This window comes from Euprymna scolopes, chromosome 42 (genome assembly GCF_053919585.1).
Source record: "Euprymna scolopes isolate OS-2025 chromosome 42, ASM5391958v1, whole genome shotgun sequence".
NCBI lineage: Eukaryota > Metazoa > Mollusca > Cephalopoda > Sepiida > Sepiolidae > Euprymna > Euprymna scolopes.
This window is the reverse complement of record NC_136523.1, coordinates 66969215-66989440: the sequence shown is the minus strand read 5'-3', so window position 1 is coordinate 66989440 and position 20226 is coordinate 66969215. Positions and strand designations below refer to the sequence as shown.

General features: G+C 34.2%; 1 protein-coding gene across 1 annotated transcript in view; it reads right to left on the bottom strand.

Annotated features, from left to right (window-relative positions):
- The window catches only part of LOC145267175 (uncharacterized), a 496153-nt gene extending 477529 nt beyond the window's left edge, over positions 1–18624 (bottom strand). The window contains exon 1 of the mRNA XM_080123233.1: positions 18462–18624. The gene's annotated coding sequence lies outside the window, so the exon portion shown is untranslated. The remainder of the gene's footprint in view (positions 1–18461) is intronic.
- Positions 18625–20226: the final 1602 nt, after the last annotated feature.

Sequence of the window (20226 nt, the reverse complement as noted above, 5' to 3'; positions counted from 1 at the left end):
GAATATCCATGTGTCAGCCTCCTCATGCGTACAGGGTGCCAATTCTTCTAAGCTGAAGTTAGTGTAATTGGCACTGGTAAGGACGATTTCCTCCCTAGTCACAAGGACTGCATTGCTTGTGGTCATTTCAGCTATGGCATCGGCAAGGAAGTGGAAGAGTTCTGATTTGCTAGTGCTGTCTCGAAGGAAGCTCTTCCAGTTTGTAGGCAGTTTGCTCTTTGCGGTAACTCTCCTCCTGATGGCCTTTCCACGTTTAGATCTAGCTTCTGACTTAAGGCTGGTCTTATGGTATACATCAAAAATGATATCTGTTCTCTTGTGAGTGTGGCTGTAGTTCTGCACCAAGGGAAGAATATCGTTTTGGGCATATTCCTCAAATGTCTTTGGTGTTTGTGGTGCAACAGCATTCACCAGTGAAGCCCCATCAACAATCAGTACATCAGATTCTGGCTTGGACTCTGGAAGCTGGACTTTCCCTTGGAGAATTTCCACAAGATCTGACTTGGTACTTGGACGTAGGTTACCATTCTTGCTGAGAGAGGGGGGAAACGACTGGTTCTCATGCTTGAAAAATTCCTGTAGATCACAACCTCTAGTTTGACAAGAGATGAAAAGGCGGGAAAACAGGTGGCAATCCTCCTTTAGCAGTTTCTTCTCAGATTGTTTGCTTTGGCCAGTCCCCGTTTTGAAGAAATCTATGCTGTTCTTCTTGATGGACTAGTAGAAATATTGACCATCGTTAAGTTTATCCATAAACGTTTTGAACTGTTCTTTCCCCTTCTGAAGATGTGTAGTAACACGTTCAGCCGCAGATGATTCTGCTATGTCCTTTGTGTCAAGGGTCAGCAGATCTCCTGTCACCTCAGTGAATGGATTGCCCATTTCCTCTAGGACCATGGTGAGCCTTTGAACCTTCTCAAGGAATGTCTTCTGAGCTGCAGGTGACTGTTCATGGTGACGAGTGTCACTCTTAACATCCTTACTCCATGATGCTGTTTCATAGTCGGCCACCACCTTCCTTATTTCTGGCCCAGCCACCATCCATCTTCGAAGAGCTGCTGGATCTTCTGTCAGCCCAATAGCTCCACCATCTCCTTTGATGCTAGCATTATTTTGTTCGTGGGCTTGGTCAATGGCGACTGATGAGAAATGCCTGTCAGATTTGTGAACTACAAAGTTTCCATTTTGGAATTGTTGTGCAACCTCTGGGTGTTGCCTCTCTAAGCTCATCATATCTCGAAGATGAACTGGAAGCCATCGTGCGTAATTAATACTGTTGTTTGCGAAGAAATAGGGTATCAGTTCTGCCAAAGATTCACGATACAATGCGAAATTTCCCTCTCTGAAAGCACGTATCAGTGTCAGAATGGTCAGCTCCATGTTCAGAATCAAGAACCAAAACTGAAACAGAGGACTCTCTTTACTGCGGAATCCACACCACTCTTCAAAAGTGACAGTTTTCTCATCACTGTCTTCCTGTTCAACAAGATATGCACTGTAACCTTTCTTCAAGAGCTTGAATAAACTGCTTGCTGTAACCTGATGAGCTTGGCGAGTCTTTGTAACATTTGTAGCTGATAGAAATGAATCTGCAGAGCCTGAAGATGCTATTTCTGCCTCAACAAGTGCACCAGTTCATCCGCTGTCCTCTAACATTGACCCTATTGATTTAAAGGCTGTCATTTCAATATGTAGTCCACCAAACATTATTACAAACTTGTCCTCCCCATATATGTCAGGCCAATGCCACTGTATCTGTTTCGCCAGTGCATAGAGTGGCTGGTCTGCTGTTATAACGGGTGTTTGTCCTGGGTTGAGGAACGACACAGTTTCCTTGATTTTGTCCATAGCATGCTTTATGGTGGCAACACTGTGTGCTTGATCTCGCAGAAGGGGCAGCAAAGCATTTATACTAGTCACAAATTCTGCTCTTTGGTTGCTTGCATGATGGGCAGACCATGTTACATTTGGTAAACCATCTACATCAGTGGTATTATGGACCTTTTCCAACCATTCATTTTCAAGCTTGACCTCCTCTTGGAAAAGACTGGGATCTGGAAGTGAAAAGTCATCACGGATGCTTGGTTCTGGATTCTTCTTACGGAAGAAGGCTGGTGGAATATTTGTACATGACTCTGGAAGATCCGGGACCTTCTTCGTCCGACCTTCTGGAACATTGGCCAAGATGCGTGCTTCTCCTACATTATCTGAACTTGGGTGCTGGAACATTGAAATACTTGTACCATGGAAAGATGTGCTTGATGTTGTTGCTGTTGGGTTGTGATCTATGTTATCTACAGCAGATGTTGTGAACAGCCCTTTCCTCAAATTTGGTGGACACACGACATCATCTTCCACATATTGCTTTACAACAGTCTCACCCAACTGTCCTGATATTTCCAAAACTCTGTCATAAGATATGCTTATTCCATTCTCATGCAGCTTGTCGATCAGTTGTCTCTTTCTTGTCTTTGCAAAAACTTTCATTCCAACATAAACAGCAAATGGTGTTTCACGGTCTTTGGCATGTCTTTGAGATTTCGAACCTTCCCTGTACTTTGAGTAACAGTTGAACTGCAGTAGTTGAGCAATGGCCACATCTGACTGCACAATACCATGATTCAGATGGGACCTTATGTCCACCCCATGCTCAATACTGCAAACAAACTGCAGAAGTACCTGGGGAACGGCTTCCTCTCCAAACCCTTCTTGAAATGCCTGGCTGAATTTTGTCTTGTGAGCCAGCATCTCTTTCCGGATGATATCAGCAGCTTTAGCCAGATGAATGGCTTCACTGTACTTGCTAGCATCAGATAGAATGGTGCTTACATCTTTTCTGAATGCAAGAAGGACATCTCGCCCTTTCTTATGTGCTTCAAGCTCAGGGATCCTAGAGAGTAACTGCTCTTTTAATCTGGTAGAATTGACCTCTGGGGATTCCACACCTAGTTGTTGCAGCCGACGCTTGTAAAGTGAGGCTAGATCAGCAAGTCGAAATATCACTGGTGTTGTTTCTGTACCGGTAACCATGCTATCCATGATGTAGATCACAAGCTCTGAAAACGCTAGGGGGTAAACGTCTTTCCCTTGACCGCTGTCATTCTCCTCTTGCTTCATGACATTAAGATGTGCTCGCTCTGAGTTGTATAACTGTGCCAAGCATCGAGGGTGATACTTCAGCTCTTGGGCAACAACATCACCAGCACTTAACTTTGCTAGGAGCTTTCCATTGTTTAGAGTCCGGGCATACTGATTAAGCCTTTCATTCAGCTGCATGGTCATTGCCTGTCTTAAATTTGATATTTCATCCTCTTCTTCACATAAGAAGCACTGTACCTCTGGAGGGTCTGAGGTCCTTTGTCTCTTCTCACGGTTCTCTTCTGTGCCTGATGTGCTGGGGGTTATTTTCCTTTTCTGTCCTCTTGACAGCTTTGTGTTATTGAACAATAGTCGGCAGCTTTGGTGATATTTTGCTTTATTTCGTATCAGTGTGGCTTCTATGCCTTCTCCTTTATCTAACCGTGCTGGATTATCATTAAGGGCATAAAACAAAGACAGATTTTTTGCAATTTTCGCATATCCAGCATAGTCCTGTTTCCTCTGGAATGAGCTAAGAGGTGAAATTAGAGTTTCATCTCTTTTGTCAACCTGACAAAGGCAATATTTACTCCAGTCAGTTTGCTGTCTAGTTTTGGCATCCATCGTAAGAGTCGTTGAAGTAGTGTAGGCCGAGGGTTTATCCTTTTACCACCTTTGCTCACTTTGATGTATGGGATACAGTTAGGTTCATGCTGCTGCCCTACACCTAACCCGATCGTTCATCCAATATCATTTAAATCCCGTGCGATCTGTACACCATCCGGATAACAATAAAGCCCCTGTCATCCTTGGCTCGGCTCTCCCGTGCTGGCACATCCTGTCAATCCAGGTGCGGCTATCCAACCTTAGGGGCTGGCTAGATAGCATTTGGGATACTAAACTGGAGTTTAGCTGATATTGAACCCCATGCTGAGTTCCACAGCAGTGTCTGTCACCAGTGTGCCCGGGTAGTGAGCGACATACACTCGTCATAATATTCTGCAAAATTTTCCTTCTGTGGAAAAAACGGTAGTACTTAATTTGATCCTCGTGAGATGTGCCGCCTTGGTCACAATTTCTCAATGGGTTGATTCAGGGGCTTGTATGGAGTGAGGAAGGCAACGGAATTAAGAACACCTGATTTCTTCAGGATGGCTAGCATGGTTTGTAAGCCTTTTGGGGGCATTTTATAGTCAAAAAACAGGTTATCCACTTTGTCATCCTTGCATTAGCAGTCCTTTTTAGGCATAAAAGTTGGAAAAAATGAACGTTTATGGAAATTTGTGGTTTACTGGCGGCCATCTTGAAAAAAATGGTCGCCATATTGGAATTTTTGATGGCCAGCACGTTTTTCTGAAAAAGTAACTTACAGAGACTATTGATGCCAAATTTCATGCTTGTATCACCAAATGAACGATTCTGGCAAAAAATCACATTAAGCTGCTCTACTATTGGACTGACAATTACTCTAGATGATTTTGTAATTAAAGGATAACTCTAAAATCTGACCCCCAAGATCGCCATGGGCATGGAATATGTGCCTACATTAAAGATGGCTTTCCATGTGGTAGAGACATCACCAGAGAGGACCTTAATTTACCCTATATGTGCTTCCGGGTTGCGTTTGCAACACCACAGCATTTATATTTGCCCTCTATCACCCCCCACAACAGCAGAGTTACCATCTTTAAGAGATTATCTGAGAAAATTGACCACATCCTGTCTGCTCATCCTTCAGCCAACATTCACGTCTGTGGGGACTTCAATGTTTACAATATGGAATGTTTAACCCACTCAAACAAGACAGATGATGAGGGGAGGCTCTGTCACGATTTCTCTATTGCTTTACGACTTCACTCAGATTGTTCAAGGATCCACCCGTGTGCCTGATACTGACAGTATGCAAGTATCCTAGACCTTTTCCTCACAACTTGCCATGAGCTATGTTCATATTCCATTCTATCACCATTTGGATCTTCCGACCACTCGGTCAGTTAAGATAAAAACAAAATGTAATAGGTCCTCAGACATACTTCTCCATCGTACTGTATATTGATACTCTATGAGTGACTGGGATAGTTTTTGTAGATTTATCTACCTCTGTGTTACATGTGTAAAAATAATGTGTCCTCTATGGTTAATTGTAGGTATAGACTGCTTTATACCCTCCAAAATTTTCCAGCAAAAACCTAACAGCCAGCTGTGGTTCTCTGCACACAGAAATCACTTTTTCCATTGCTTCCAACATAATAGATGTACTGAGACTAAAGCTGCTTTCAGAACTGCCAGCAACCAATGTAAAAGAGTAATAAAAAATGCAAGAGAGTTGTAGGTTCAGTCCATTAAATCCAAAGTAGCTAAGCAGCAGCTTGGTTCCCACCAGTTTTGGCAAATAGCAAACAGGATCCTGAACAGAAACATGTGCTCTATCCCAACCATCATCAATGGACCCGAGATAATCTTGTCAGCATCAGACAAAGCCAGACTCTTTGCCAAGAACTTTGCAGCTAATTCTACCCTATGCGACAAAGGTCATCAAACCCTCTTATTTCCGCGTGTATCAGAAACACGCGATGCGACATAAATATCTGTGCATGATGTTGCCAAGCTAATCAAAAATCTTGATTCTAGTAAAGCAACTGACCCTGACGGCATTCCAATAAGCTTCAACCAGAATTAGCTCCCATAGTTAAAAAGCTGTTTAAGTGTTGTCTTAAGAATCACTTCCAACACCCTGGAAAACCTCATCAGTATGCCCTATATTTAAGAATTCTGGTGATTGGTCATCTTCCTCTCAGTACAGACCAATTAGTCTCTTGTGTGTCATAAGTTGCTAGAATCTGTTAAATAGAGACGTAGTCAACCACCTCAGCAAAAAAAAAAAAAAAAAAACTTAGTGACATGCGATACGGTTTCCGTTCTGCTAGATCTACAGCAGATGTATTGATGGTTATATCTCATAGAATTAGTTGGAGGTTTCCTTTCTAGGGCAATTGCTCTTTACATATCAAAGGCCTTTGATAGGGTATGGGATAAAGGTCTACTTTATAAGATATCCAGCTATGGTATAACTGCAAAATGTTTTCTCAATTATTAAATCATTTCTGTCAGAGAGATTCATAAGTGATGGGCAGAAATCAGAAGCTCACAGTATTAATGCTGGAGTCCCTCAGGGATCCATCCTGGGCACAACTCTCTTCCTGATCTATATCAATGAGCTTCCAAATAACATCCTCAGATCATTCGTTGACATTTATGCTGACAGCACTACCATCTATGGCAACACATCAAAGGCGATAAATGACAAAGTTCTTTCTGACTCTCTCCTCTGATCTTGAATACATGGTACAATGGGGAAAGCGGTGGCTGGTTACTTCTAATGCATCCAAAACCAAGCTGCTATCTTTACATCAGCGCTCTGATCCTCATCTGGCATCAATTGATGTCATCTTAGGGTGGTTACATGTTTTGACAAGCTTCTGGGCTTGACCTTTACTCCTGATCTGATATGGAACACATACATCAAATCTGTTGCCAAGGTCGCTAGAAAAAGGGATCCTACCGGTCCAGTAGATATCTCACTCCTGATGCAATTCTCTATCTATATAAAAGCCAGGTACAGCCAATGATGGAGTACTGTTGCCACATCTGAGCAGGAGCTGCTAGAAGCAGCTTATCCTCCTTGACAGAGTTCAAAATAGACTTCGTAGCTTAGTGGGGGATGCCCTTTTCTTTTCCCTGCAACCTCTTTCCCACAGAAGAGATGTTGCGAGCCTGTCTCTGCTTTATCGCTATTTTTATGGCAGGTGCTCGTCTGAGATTAAGTCCAATGTAAACAAGTTCTTGATGAACCATCCCCTAAGTAATCCAATTTACAAACTTTCCACTACTTATATATACCCATTAACCCTTATCCTTCAGTTGCCTCCAAGCCTTGATAAGTGGTGACTTCTTTGTAAAAAAAAAAAAAAAAAAAAAAAAAAAAAGAAGCCATGCGTGTGTGGTCTCCCTCTGGTGCTGCATGTGAGATGGTGCCACAAAAAAATAGTGAAGAAATGATGAATGTGAGAAGTGTGAAGACCAACGTTGCCTTCACATTTTCACTAAGTTTCAGAAAAATCTAATGGATGGGGCAAAAGTTATGGGGTATAAAGTAATTTTTTGCAATTTGGGGATATTTATGACCCCTTTTGAGCTCCTGGGAATGCCGAATCCCAGTGAAAATGGACAAACGGTTCAGTTTCACGCCTTAATTCAGCAACATGGAAAACTACTATATAGACATACATATCAAGTTTTAGAGTAATACGAAAAAAGAGCTCCAAAAAGGCATGTTCTTTTAGCCCTAAAAATCCTAGACGGATGCAAACCAGAATTTTGCCAAGTTTCAGGAAAATCTAATGGATAAATCAAACGTTATGGGGCAAAAAGTGTCATTTTTTACCATTTTCGGTGTCCCCAGGGGCTCAAAAATCCCAGTGTAAATGGATAACGATGCACTTTCAAGCCCTAGCACACGTATATTTGAATTGGCCACCGTAAAAAACCACTATATAGTCATACATACCAAGTTTTTGTTGAGAAATATGAAAAAGAGCCACAAAAAGAGGCATTTTTAGCACTAAAAGTCCCTGATTGATATTAAGAACAATGGGCTCCACATTTTGGCCGTTTCAGAAAAATCTAATGGATGGATCAAAAGTTATGGGGCAAAACATACCATTTTGGGGCATTTCTGACCTCTTTTGAGCCCCTGGAGACAACAGGAAGTTTTGCAAAAAAGTTATTTACTGTGCACATATATTTAATGAAATACAATTTCTGGCAAAATTTCAGGAAAAACTAATGGACGGTTATCTGGCAATCCAGACGCCACTGAAAACATAGGTCCCTCTCCAATAGACTGGGGGACAAAAAAAAAAAAAAAAAAAAACAGAATTACTTATTTTTTAAAATAATTAATTTTTAAAACATTAAAATATTAAATTTCAATGTTCTGCGATATGAAGTTTTTAACAGAATTTTGAATTGAATATTAAAAAAAATTTTTTTATATTATTGGAAAATGACTATTGACAATTTTAAATTAGCAAATTCAACAATAATTTAAAGATATTTAACGAAAATTGCACCAACTACAGGTATAAAATCAAATCAATGATTTTATACTTATAGTTGGTGCAATTTTAGTGTCTTTTTCTAAATATTGTATGGGGCCTCTAATTGATAAAAACAATTCCGTTGCTAGACACTTTTCATCAACAGAGAATATTAAAATTAAGTTTATTAACTATTTTGTCAGTGTTGTTCATTAAAAAGAAACATTTATTTTACAAAAGATAAGTCTTATATTATTCTTTAAATCAAGTTTTTATTATCTTTATTTATTCATAAATTTCTTTTTCAATTCCCAAAACTTCGACGATTATCTTTTACATCTTGATTATCTCTTATTTAAAAAAAAAAAAAAAAAAAAAAATGAAACCATCGTTTTACAAAAACATATTTCCACCAAGAAAAATATCACATTCGTTATTCATTTAATTTTTACAGTGAATTTTATTTAAAACAAGCATGCATTAGGAACAAACTTTCTGAATAAGTACTTGATATTTGTACAGAAATAACTTGAGAAATTTAATTTGTTTCTTTCCCCAATATATCTTCATGATTATTTAACAATTTTATAAAAATGAACTAATGGAGCTTTCTCTAGACGTTTTCAGATTTTAACAATAACAGCTAAAATATATTTTTTTTAAATTGTAATAAAGTAATTTTTTGGTGGGGACACTCAACACGCGCCACAGATTTAACCCCCCTCCTCTTATATGTAATACAATGTAATTGTAATCTAATATCATAACTTTTGTACCACAATATAGCATCTCGGTAGAAGAGAGCAGCACCCATGCGATTCAGGCTAAGAACAATAAAAAGCCAACACAGTGTGGATATTGTGATACAGGGTATCCTCACGGAGAGTCCAAACAATACGAAAATCATGCAAGAAATGTAACAAAAAGGGACATTTTGCTATTGTTTACCGCTTCAAGAAGGGAGATAAATTAGAATGACAGTCACAGTGGCACAAAAACAGGAGAATCGATATGGCAACACAAAATGAAAATAATGCTAGTGGCTCGAGTGAAGACAAATATTTCCATACCATTCAGCAGTTATCATCAACTACTACAGAGGTATATGCCAAGTAAAAATCGGCCACAGACAAATGCAGGTAGACGCTAATGCTAAGGTCGTTACAGGTGATATGAGCAACCTTTTGCTTAATGAAGTATATAATAAACTGCATTAAGTACCATTCAAAGTGACAGCAGAAGAACAATTGATTAACAAAGAACTTGTTGGCTAGAAGTAAGATTCTGTAACAGATTTGTTGATGTAACATTCTATGTTGTAAATTCAAAAGGGCCAATATTGATAAGGCTACAGGCATCATGGAAGTTAGGGTTAGTGACCCTAAACTTAGCTGTAAAATCAGTTGCTACAGCTATAAATAGGTATCCCAAACCAAAATTTTATTTTCATTATATCTAAAAAAAAACTAAAAAAAAAAAAATAAATGAATGTGGTCATATAGATTTTTGTAAACCATAAACAAAAGTACCAAATTTATTTTGGTAGCTCAATTAGCCATCAAGTTATGATCGTTCAAAGTTTGTCAGAAAGTTGAAAACTATCATAGTCCAGAAGCCAAATTTCATAGTATATAACTAAAAATGTAAGCTACTAACAAGTGAAAAATCCTTATAAATGTAATGTCATCTTGTGGTAAATGAAAATTAATACTAATGAAAGCAATAATTATTAGATGAAACCAACTTAAACACTAGGCAAAATCCCACTATCAACGGGAAAAAAGTGCAAATATGACACGGAAATGCAACTTTGACTGTTCATATCAATTTCATTTCAATACCTAATGTATTGAATCTTCTAACACATTAGAGATCAGGATAATGTTTTCTTTTAATTATAAATTGATAAAACACTCAATTGTGGACCATGTAAAAGCAGTCGAACAGAAAATTTGGTAAAAAGGGCAAAAAAAAAAAAAAAAAGGTTAAAAAATGATTCAAAAGTATACGTTACTGAAATTGCTGTAAAAATGTAACCATTGGAGGTAGAAGCTTAAAACTTTGCAACTTTACTAATTTTGGGGTGAGGAACTAAAGAAAAAAAATGTTTGCCTTGTTTCTAATAACAAAAGTTTTGCCACAGAAATATTTTTACTTTGGGGAATTTAAACTTGCAAAAAAAAAAAAAAAAAAAAAAAAAAACCCGACAACAATAAGATTTAGAAATTTATTATACAAAAAGTCACAAATAATTTTTTTCAAGCATTGGAAAACTTTCAACTTAAAAGACAAGTAAACAAGATATTTTATAGGCAGAGATCTTACTACAATTCCTTTGCTTATTGATTTTCTCTCAAAATTCATAAGCTTGTGCTATGGTAGATATATCAAGAACACTCCAAATCCTACCATCACTTGAAACTGGCATTACCTCAAAACAAATGCTAACTCTACCTGTGCAATGGCATCTGACAAAGGCCATCAAAAAAAATCTTTTCTTCCTTTGGTTTGCAATAAAAATTTTATTACAGCGCTGGATGCAGATATAACCTCAATGACTTGGTCAATGTAAAAGTTGGTGTCATAGTAGACAGCAACCCATTATCCTTGATGCTCATAACTGGAGATATCCTGAGACAGTTCTTCATCACAACTGCAGGAATTATCTGAATGTTCAGCAGATTCACCAAGGGACTTTTTTTTGTTACTTTGGAGGTGGATATGAATTTACTGGATTTCTTCTCAAGTAGTCAGAGAGAGCAGCTTCCAGTTGTAGCTAATGTAAATGTCTCCTCTCATCACCTAGGACATAAGCTCACCAACCCTCTTCTCTATTGTTTCAGAGTGTAGAGTGAACAGCATTCTTTAGTGGAACTGAACTTGTATGGAACTTGGAGGCCACACTCAGACTTCATCAAGATCGTCAGTGCCGTGTGTAATCAACCCTCGTCAGTTTCTTCGCCCATACCTCATCGACTAAGGATAGGTGTGCTACTCATCTAAGTTGAACTTTATTTCCACGGGTGTTGATTTCGACACCTAACACAACCTTGAGATATTTCAGTTCAAGTTTATCAAAATCATCTGATAGAACATATAGGTCGGGGGGGGGGGATATTTCTACAGTTTATCGCCGAAAATGGAGATGCCATTTTTTTTTCCATGCACCTGTCGTTAAAATCCGAGGGAGAAATCAGTATTTTAAATTATAACCGAAGCATGAAATAAATAAAACAATTAAAATAGATAATTATTTTTCAGTTTCATTTAAATTAATTTGTTGTTGACCCTTTAAAGTTGTTATAATTTAAAACAATTGTGTTACAAGCAAACCTAATTCATTAGGAGATATGAAAGCTTAAATAAGGATTTCAGACATTACTGTAAATCATGAGGTTTTCTGCGAATTGCAAAATCGTATTACTCTTTGAATTATTTGTGCTGGAGGACATGGGAACTTAAAAATAAATCAATAAAATTGTAAAAAAAATAAAATAAATAAAAACAAAAAAGATTTACTTTTTTTACAATGTAACAGATTAATTCTATCGCAAATACAAATTCTATAAATAAATAAATAAATAAAGTTATAAGTTGTTTAAAAATGCACACGGACTTTATGGACACCCTGTATATTAATGAAACGTCTTTCTTATATTGATTTTATGTCCATTTTTTTTTAATTATTATTTATAACTTCAAGATAAGCGAAATAAGAATTGTCTGTTTATAAAACAATGTTTCAATCGTTTAAACTCCTCAGCTTTTTAAAATGTTAAAACCTAAATTTTTTTTTAGTTCGTAAAAGGAAATATGGAGGGCACCTATATTTAAAGAAAACTTCTTTTTAAACATGAATAAGTATCAAAACTTTAATGAAAATCTGACCATTAATTGATTTTAAATCTATTAAACCACGTATGTTTACACCTTCGACATTATCAATAGATAGGAACGTTGTTTTTAGGCATCGATAATATAAACACAATTTTAGTCTCACATTTTAATTATTTTCGTACACCAAAAAAATTCCAAAAATATTACTAATTTATTTTAAGCTTCTTTTAAATAGTACAAAAGTTATGATAGTATTAACTTATATTACAGTTACATCGTGGGATCTATGGCATGCGTTGGAGCACCTAATGATTTTAGAGTGAGGAATCACTTTCCTATATAAATTTAATGTAAATTGAGCACCCACTTTCTGACCAGATAGCTGTAAAGAGAGAAGTGTAACCGATTTTTTTTGTTTATTTTTAAGAAAAGTGTTATCGACATACCAGAATATAACTCGAGAATTCTGACTTCAGAGCAAGACGCTAACCGATAAAATTGAGTCTCCATTGAATGGATTCAAAATCAAAAAGTGTGAATAAAATTTATTCAACAATTTTATTTATTCGATACGTTATTATGATTTTTAAATGATTTCAAATGTTAAAACAATATTTTCAGAAAATAAAAATACACACTTTGTGTTCAAACAAATAATTTTTAAGACATTTTTTTTCATAAAAACGCATTTGATTATTTTTCTAAAAAGACAATAATATAAATTATTTGCTTGAAAAGTTAAAATATGCAATTCTAAATTTGCAATGACAAAAACATCTTATTTTGTTATTTCTTAAATAATTGTTTCCAAATTTCTTTAAATATAAATTACAGCTGGAAATTGTAAAGATGGTTTTGTTTCAGTTCAAAACATGTTTTTGTTATCTGCTTCACATGCTTAACTATATTTGAGGTATCCAAAGTTATCTGTTGTCGCAAAACAACACAAGTACGAACTCGTATGCTTCTGGTTCTGTCAGTTCGTGAAAATGTTTTACTTCAGCAGTGTCCAGTATGGTTTAGTTGTGCTTGAGATGTGGCTGTGTATCTCTCTCAATAATGTTATTGACCTAGACTGTGACAACTGTTCTTCCATGATAGGAAAACACGGTGTTTTGGAGAATTGATGTCTCATCTGTTTTTGTTATGAGATGCGATGCGTGTGCCATTCATTTTTTTTTTTTTTTTTTTTTTTTGAGAGCGAGAGAGAAAGTGTGATTACACTTATTTTGGAGCAGTATGATGCTTTCTTGCTCTGTTTTCAAAGTAAAGCAAAGAGAACCTCTTTTTGAAGTGTAGTATCTGTTCTTCAGATGCTACACTTCAATTTCTTTTTCTCTGTTAGTGGAGGAGAAATCCTTCATGACTGAGACAATTTTTATTTTTTGTTCCTTTTCTCCACATTAAAAAACGACCCTGGTGTCTAACTCTGTCCTGTGGGGAGGCATTGTGAATAGGAACATTTATAAAAGGTTAATCAACTGCAAAACAAAGCACATGCTTTGCTTCTCTTTCTGCAATACATTCTAGTGAATGCTTTAAATTTAAAATTTCAATTTGAACATTTCAGACTGCACCAATTGTTTTCTCCGTTTTCAACCGAGTATTAAAGTATACTTAGTATTTATATTAAAGTTCAAAATTATCAAAAATTGACTCGTTACAAAACTAACTATAAACTACAGAACCAAAGCTCATTTGCTCACCAACCCATTTAAAGATGCTGCAACTGAAAAGGCCTTTCATGTCAAATTAAAAAGCGATTTCCATTAAATAAAAATAACATTACAGCTAAACTTAAAGATCCTAAAATCACAAATGACCCTTATTAATTCCATCAACAATTAGTAATTTGGCAATGCTTTCCTTTCCTTGTATTAGAAAGCCGACTAAATAATTTGGAGAACAATCGAGGTGTTTTCGACTTTATGCGAGTAAATTTACTATTTCCACTAAAAATATTTCTTAATACTGGAATCAAATCAATGAAATCAAATAATAGCAAGTTTAATATACTTTTTTATTTTATGCCAAACTTGTGTTTTGCCATTCTTCTGCACGTGTCGAAAGTATTTTCTCTAGGGTAAATTAGAATATTTTTTTTTTTTTTAGTGTAGGGAGAAGGGGATATTTTTAAACATGAATCCCTTCGCATGCTTTAGAGTCGTTTAAATTTTTTTACGAGTTTCAAATCGAAAGCTGCTTCAGCAATTTCCGGGTTGTTACGTAAATCGCAAACATTCAGGTCGATATGGGAAATTCGAAAATGATTTTTCTAAAATTTAAAGTGTCGATCATAAATCGATTATTCTAATAACAACCGTCGACAAATAAATTTTAAATTTTTGCATATTTTTTGATATTTCATGGAATCTTGATTCTCCACAATTTCTGTTATTAAATTAAAAATCAGAATGCTTAACATGTACATTTTTGTGCGTGCTTATAGAATTTATGTATTACATAAATTATTAATTATTTAAACAATTCATGTAAACAATTTAGAAAAATATTGTATTTCGAATTTTTATTGTATTGGCACAAAATTAGGACAGTTGTATATTTATTTTTATTAATTTGCAAAATTGTTTGAATATTTTATATAGTAAAAATTGATACGGCGAAAATGTTTAAAAAAAAAAAAATGACTAGCAGCTTTATGCAACACTGCAACAGTAACAACAATGAAAGGCCGGACGAGTTTTATTCTAAAATGTATTTTCACTTTCGCATTGAATTTTCAGTGTAATTCGTTATCATAAACGAAACAATAATTCAAATAATAATAATAATAATAATTAGTTAATTGTAATCTTTTAAAGTGTTTATTTGAAATGCAAATCAATTGAATAGTGATGATTGCATGACGGAGTGAGAGAGGGGAAAGAATTTCGTCTCGTGATTCTGTGTAAGAAGAATCCCCACCCCCTACACAAACCACGAATTGATCAGAGAGACGGAGGGGACAAACACCTGATAATGTTGCATGAAGGGACCGGCAACAGGCGAGAGGAGACTTGCGAATTAGACCGAGTTTAAATCTCCATCTTAATAAAAAGACAACCGTACGTCATTTTTATTGCGAATACGTGAATAATTTAATCGACATTTTTAAATAAAATGTATAATAGCGTCAAATAAAACGAAAAATAAATTCATAAATTAAATTCACCAGTATGCATTTCGATTTCTTTGTAACCAAACCCCATTATTTTAATCTTTTTGAAAACAGGATAAGATTTGAAAACAAGATAAGAATGAATTGCTCCATTATCCTTCAAAATTTGAAAGGTATTTTAGAGAATTTTTAACTGGAACAAAAATATTTTTTTAGCTTTAAACTATTTTCGCATATCATCATTTATCATAAGATTGAAAGTTTTTTTAAGCTATTTTTCATTTGAATCGATTAATAATAAATAATAGTAATTAGAAATGCACACAGAAACATGCGAGAAATAGTCAATGTTTTTATTTTACACGACTAGACTGAATTGAATTTGCATAAAACTACTTTATGTCGAGCTTAAGCTTTTTATTTTGTATATATATAAGTTACTGCAAAAACAACCATATAGGATATTTCTACAACATTTGAATCAAACTAAATCGACATTAATCTATGACTAGTTTTTAATAATTAGCAATAGCTAAAAAAAAATTTAATCGGTTCAATTGAACTGTTGAAAGGTCGCATATTTCGCTTGATTTTTTGCGCACATTTTAAATATAATTGTAAATCTTAAAGTTGCATTTTTTATTCTGAAAGATTTTATTTATTTAGTTAGTTTTTAAGTTGGTGAAAATCTAACTTTAATTCAATATTTGGTGGTAATAATAATAAACACTGCCTCTACGTGAACAGTGTCCTTCATTTTTTTTTTTTCCTTTCCGAAGATTGGCGTACCCATTCCTATATTGAAATAAAGATAAATGAAAAAATGTGTGTAATATATATATATATATATATATATATATATATATATATATATATAAATTTCCTTCTTTTAAATTATTAAGACGCTTTATAATGATTGTGGTAAACTAAAATGAAATGAACAGATATATAGATACGCCAGATACGGTAGGAAGAAAATAATGTCTATAACGTTAACCCTACAAACTACGAAATACGTCCGATTTGGCATCACAAATGAAAACCAATCTAGTTTAGAAGTTTTGGATTCTCCTGTAGCAGATGTCTTCCTGGTTCTACTTTCGCTTTTTCTCGATCACATGCCCCTATTCCTAATTCGTAGCAGTGAATTTGGTGCTAATGCAGAGTGCAGACTGCAGAGAGTGGTCCGTCCGCGCTATTTTTTAAATCGTATTTTCACGTTTAATTAAAAGTTTTTTTGTTTTTTTTATTCAATTGTAAGGTTAAAGTACAGAATAAGTACAAAACACCCTCCCCATGTTAAGAATGGCTTTTTAAATAATAACGTTTAAACGTTATTATTTCAGCACGGGATCACTCTCTGCAGGAGTACAGACAGCGAATTTAATAAACAAAAATACCGTTAAAAAATGAATTTAACTTGAAAATACTATGCAAAAAAAACAAAAAAAAAAAAAAAACTTTTAAATTTAGTCATCAACCGATTATTGCCCAATAAAAATAATTAAATTAAAACAAAAATCATTTTCTTATTTCGAATTATTTAATCAAGTAAAAATGCCATTTTTTTTACTTCATTATTAAATTTAAAAAGCTTTGGGGGCGGGGGGTATTTTCAAGTTAAATTCAGTTTTTACGGTATTTTTTTAAAATTCAGTTTTTACGGTAGTTTATTGAATTGTTACGTAATTTGCTAGAATAACTTTTTAAATTTAGTAATTAAGTAAAAAAAATAATTGAAATTTGGTAAAAAGAACGGTTGTTTTAAAAATGGGACGGAAATTTTAATTTCGTTCCGTTTTCAGTAAAAACATTACGTCTAACTCACTGTTCACATTCGAAATGTCAATTTTTGAAGTTTTCGGGTATGCTGACAAGGTTGGGGTGGGTGTCTATTCCGAAAGTCGTTCTTTATTCGTTGTAAGCATACCCGAAAACCAGTCAAAAGTCGACATTTCCAATGTGAACGAGGAGCTGCTGAACTTGTAATAATTTATATCACTTTGAAATATGGTAAACATTAAGAAAAAACATTGTTAATGACCATTTTTGGTAGAAGAAAGTCCCTTGATGTCGGCCGCCCGCCCGCTGCTACGAATTTGGACTATGGGACATATGAGCGAAAAAAGGCGAAAGTAGAATCCGGGAGACATCTGCTACAGGAGAACCAAATTTTGTTTTCGTATCTCAAAAAATTATCAGATGTTAATTGGGAAAGAAATCTGATTGACAAAGATATTTAAAAACGCGATGTTTTTCTGTTTATTTAATTGACTCTTTTAAACATTTGGTTAATTTTTCAACCCAGATTTAGGGTTGATGTTGGGATTTTGCTTTACAATAATAAAAATATTTAAATCTGAAAATATACGAATTCTGATGATAAATTAATTATTCCAATTTTCTTTTTAACTAAGAAAAAAAAAGGGGGGGTGACGGAAATCATGTACGAATGGGTCGTGATAAATTGTTTTTTGTTTTGACAGTAAAAGTGTTAAAAAGGGTTCGAAACACTTTTATATAATAGCACGGTTTCTCTTGTTTATGTCATATCTAAGTTAATCCTGGATTTAAAAAATAGTGGATTTAAAAAGGAAACAAATGAGAAATACATTGTATTTCTTTTTTTTTTTTTAGTTTTTTTAATTCAACCGATTATTGCCCAATAAAAATAATTAAATTAAATCAAAATTGTAAAAAAATTATCAGATGTTAATTGGGAAAGAAATCTGATTGACAAAGATATTTAAAAACGCGATGTTTTTCTGTTTATTTAATTGACTCTTTTAAACATTTGGTTAATTTTTCAAAGCAGATTAATAAAATACAAATTTATTTCATCTAAATCTAAAGAAAGCTAACAAAATGTTAATAATTGCTATAAATATTAAAACAAAAAATTCAACAGTTAACATTGTTTTCATTTTTTTTTTCTTCTTTCGATTAAATGAATGAAACTGGAGAAACCGTGTTTACTCATTAATATTGGAAAAATTCGACATTTTCCATTTATTTACTTTAATTATCCATAAAAAAAAAGAAAATATAACATAAATAAATGATTTTAAACTAATAAAAACGGATTGTTTCGTTCTTTTCTGTTATACTGTAATAAGATTTAACTGGCTATAAAGTAAGGGATCTATAAAGAATGTTAATGGTTAACAAAACTGACCCCTCACTTTTTGACCAACTTCAATTGACTAATTCTTCCCGCTAGCCCCTTTTTCATATTGTATATCTCTTTTTAAAATGGTTTTTACATTTATAGATTATATTTTTTTGAATAAATTAAGATTTAAAAAAATGATAGTGAACTGTGAACTTACCTTTAATGCAACCTTAAATCACGGCATCACGAATGAGAAGGTAACATGAATCCAAGAGCAAGTGATAATAGGACCTCGCTCGGCAACATTCGCCATGTTAAACCTCAGGTATTACTTTCACTTGATTATCATAATGACGACGACAACTAACTGTATCGTCTGCAACACGAGAAAATAAATTCATTCATTTTTATTTTATTTTATTAACATAAATAGATTCAATTTGTCCTATTTTTTTTTTTTTTTTTAGACTAATCGTACAAATGCAGTTTTGCAAAAATAACAAAAATAAATATTGTTTCAAACATAAATTTACCTTATGCAAATTTAAATATTTTTAGTTATGCATAAAAGTTCTTACAGAAATTATTTCAGTCAAAGAAAGCAAAGAAAAATACTAGAAAAAAGTCTTTTGCTTTTTTTTTATTAATTTGAATTTAAAAAATATTTAATTTAGTTATCCGTTATGCTATGTCTTATCTTAATTATTTTAACTTTTATCATTTTTTTTATTTTTATTAATAATCCTCCACTCTATAATAAAGACACACATACATAATATGTATATACACACACACACACACACATACATACATATATATATATATATATATATATATATATATATATATATATATACGCACACATACACACACACATATATATATATATATATACACACACACACACACATATGATTGCTTCTTCTTGACAGACGTTTACCATATCTTCAATTAAGTGTTGTGCGGCTGTGTGCACGTAGGTGACTTTTTAATCCAGTTTTAGTCCTACATGAACGTACACATTATGTAACATAAAAACTTTCCTTCTTGTAAAGGTGTTTACATAATAATATTATGGATCCTCGAATGTCATATTAGGCCACTTCTAGATTTGCAGCTTGGACCACAAATATGACAACTTAGCGTAAGCCACCTCATATGACTGTTGTTTCTGTCTTTGTATGATTTCAGATGATTTACTAAACCAGCTTTTGACAAAAGGTATCTGCCACATACAGTGCATTTTAGTTCCTGTTGTAATTTCTCTGACATTATATTTTCATCCTTCAAAAATCTTCAAACTTTCTCTGATGGTTTTTCTCCAGTGATCGATCTTTTGCTTTGTCTTTTCAGTTATGTACAGCTCAAGTATTTTCAAGTTGTTTTCAGAGAATCCCTAGACCTTTTTCTCGGTTTATATTGTGATCTTTTACCCCATTTATCTTGCCATAAGTTTAAGAAGTATTTGGTCCTCCATCCTAACCAAGTATCCAGGCCAGTGCATTTGATTTTGAATGATTTTCATTTCTACATTTGTGTTATTTGATCGTTCAAGAACTAAAGTGTCAGCTTTTGCTACCGGACAGGGTATTTAAAAAAAAAAAAAAAAAGATCAATAAGAAAAAATTATTTTATACTCTTGATGTTTGTTTTTCTTGAAACCGACTTTAGCTGTGGTTGACTTATTAATGATTTTACTGACTGATAACCATTAATCTCCCAGGTCATAAAAATTGATGTGGTTTGTATGAACGTGTTGTTGGATGGTGTGTTAGTATTCTGTTTTACCTTTGTTTGGTAAAACTTTGAGAGGTTGTATTTTTTCAGAGGTTGTTGTTTAAGTTCAAATTTGGGTTGGTTTCTGCTAGTATATTTAGCACATGTGATGACCAGACGGTGGTCAGTCCAACAGTCATCTGCTTTGAGTGTTGATTTATTAATGTGGATATCATTTTTATCATTCTGGCAGATGATGGCATAAT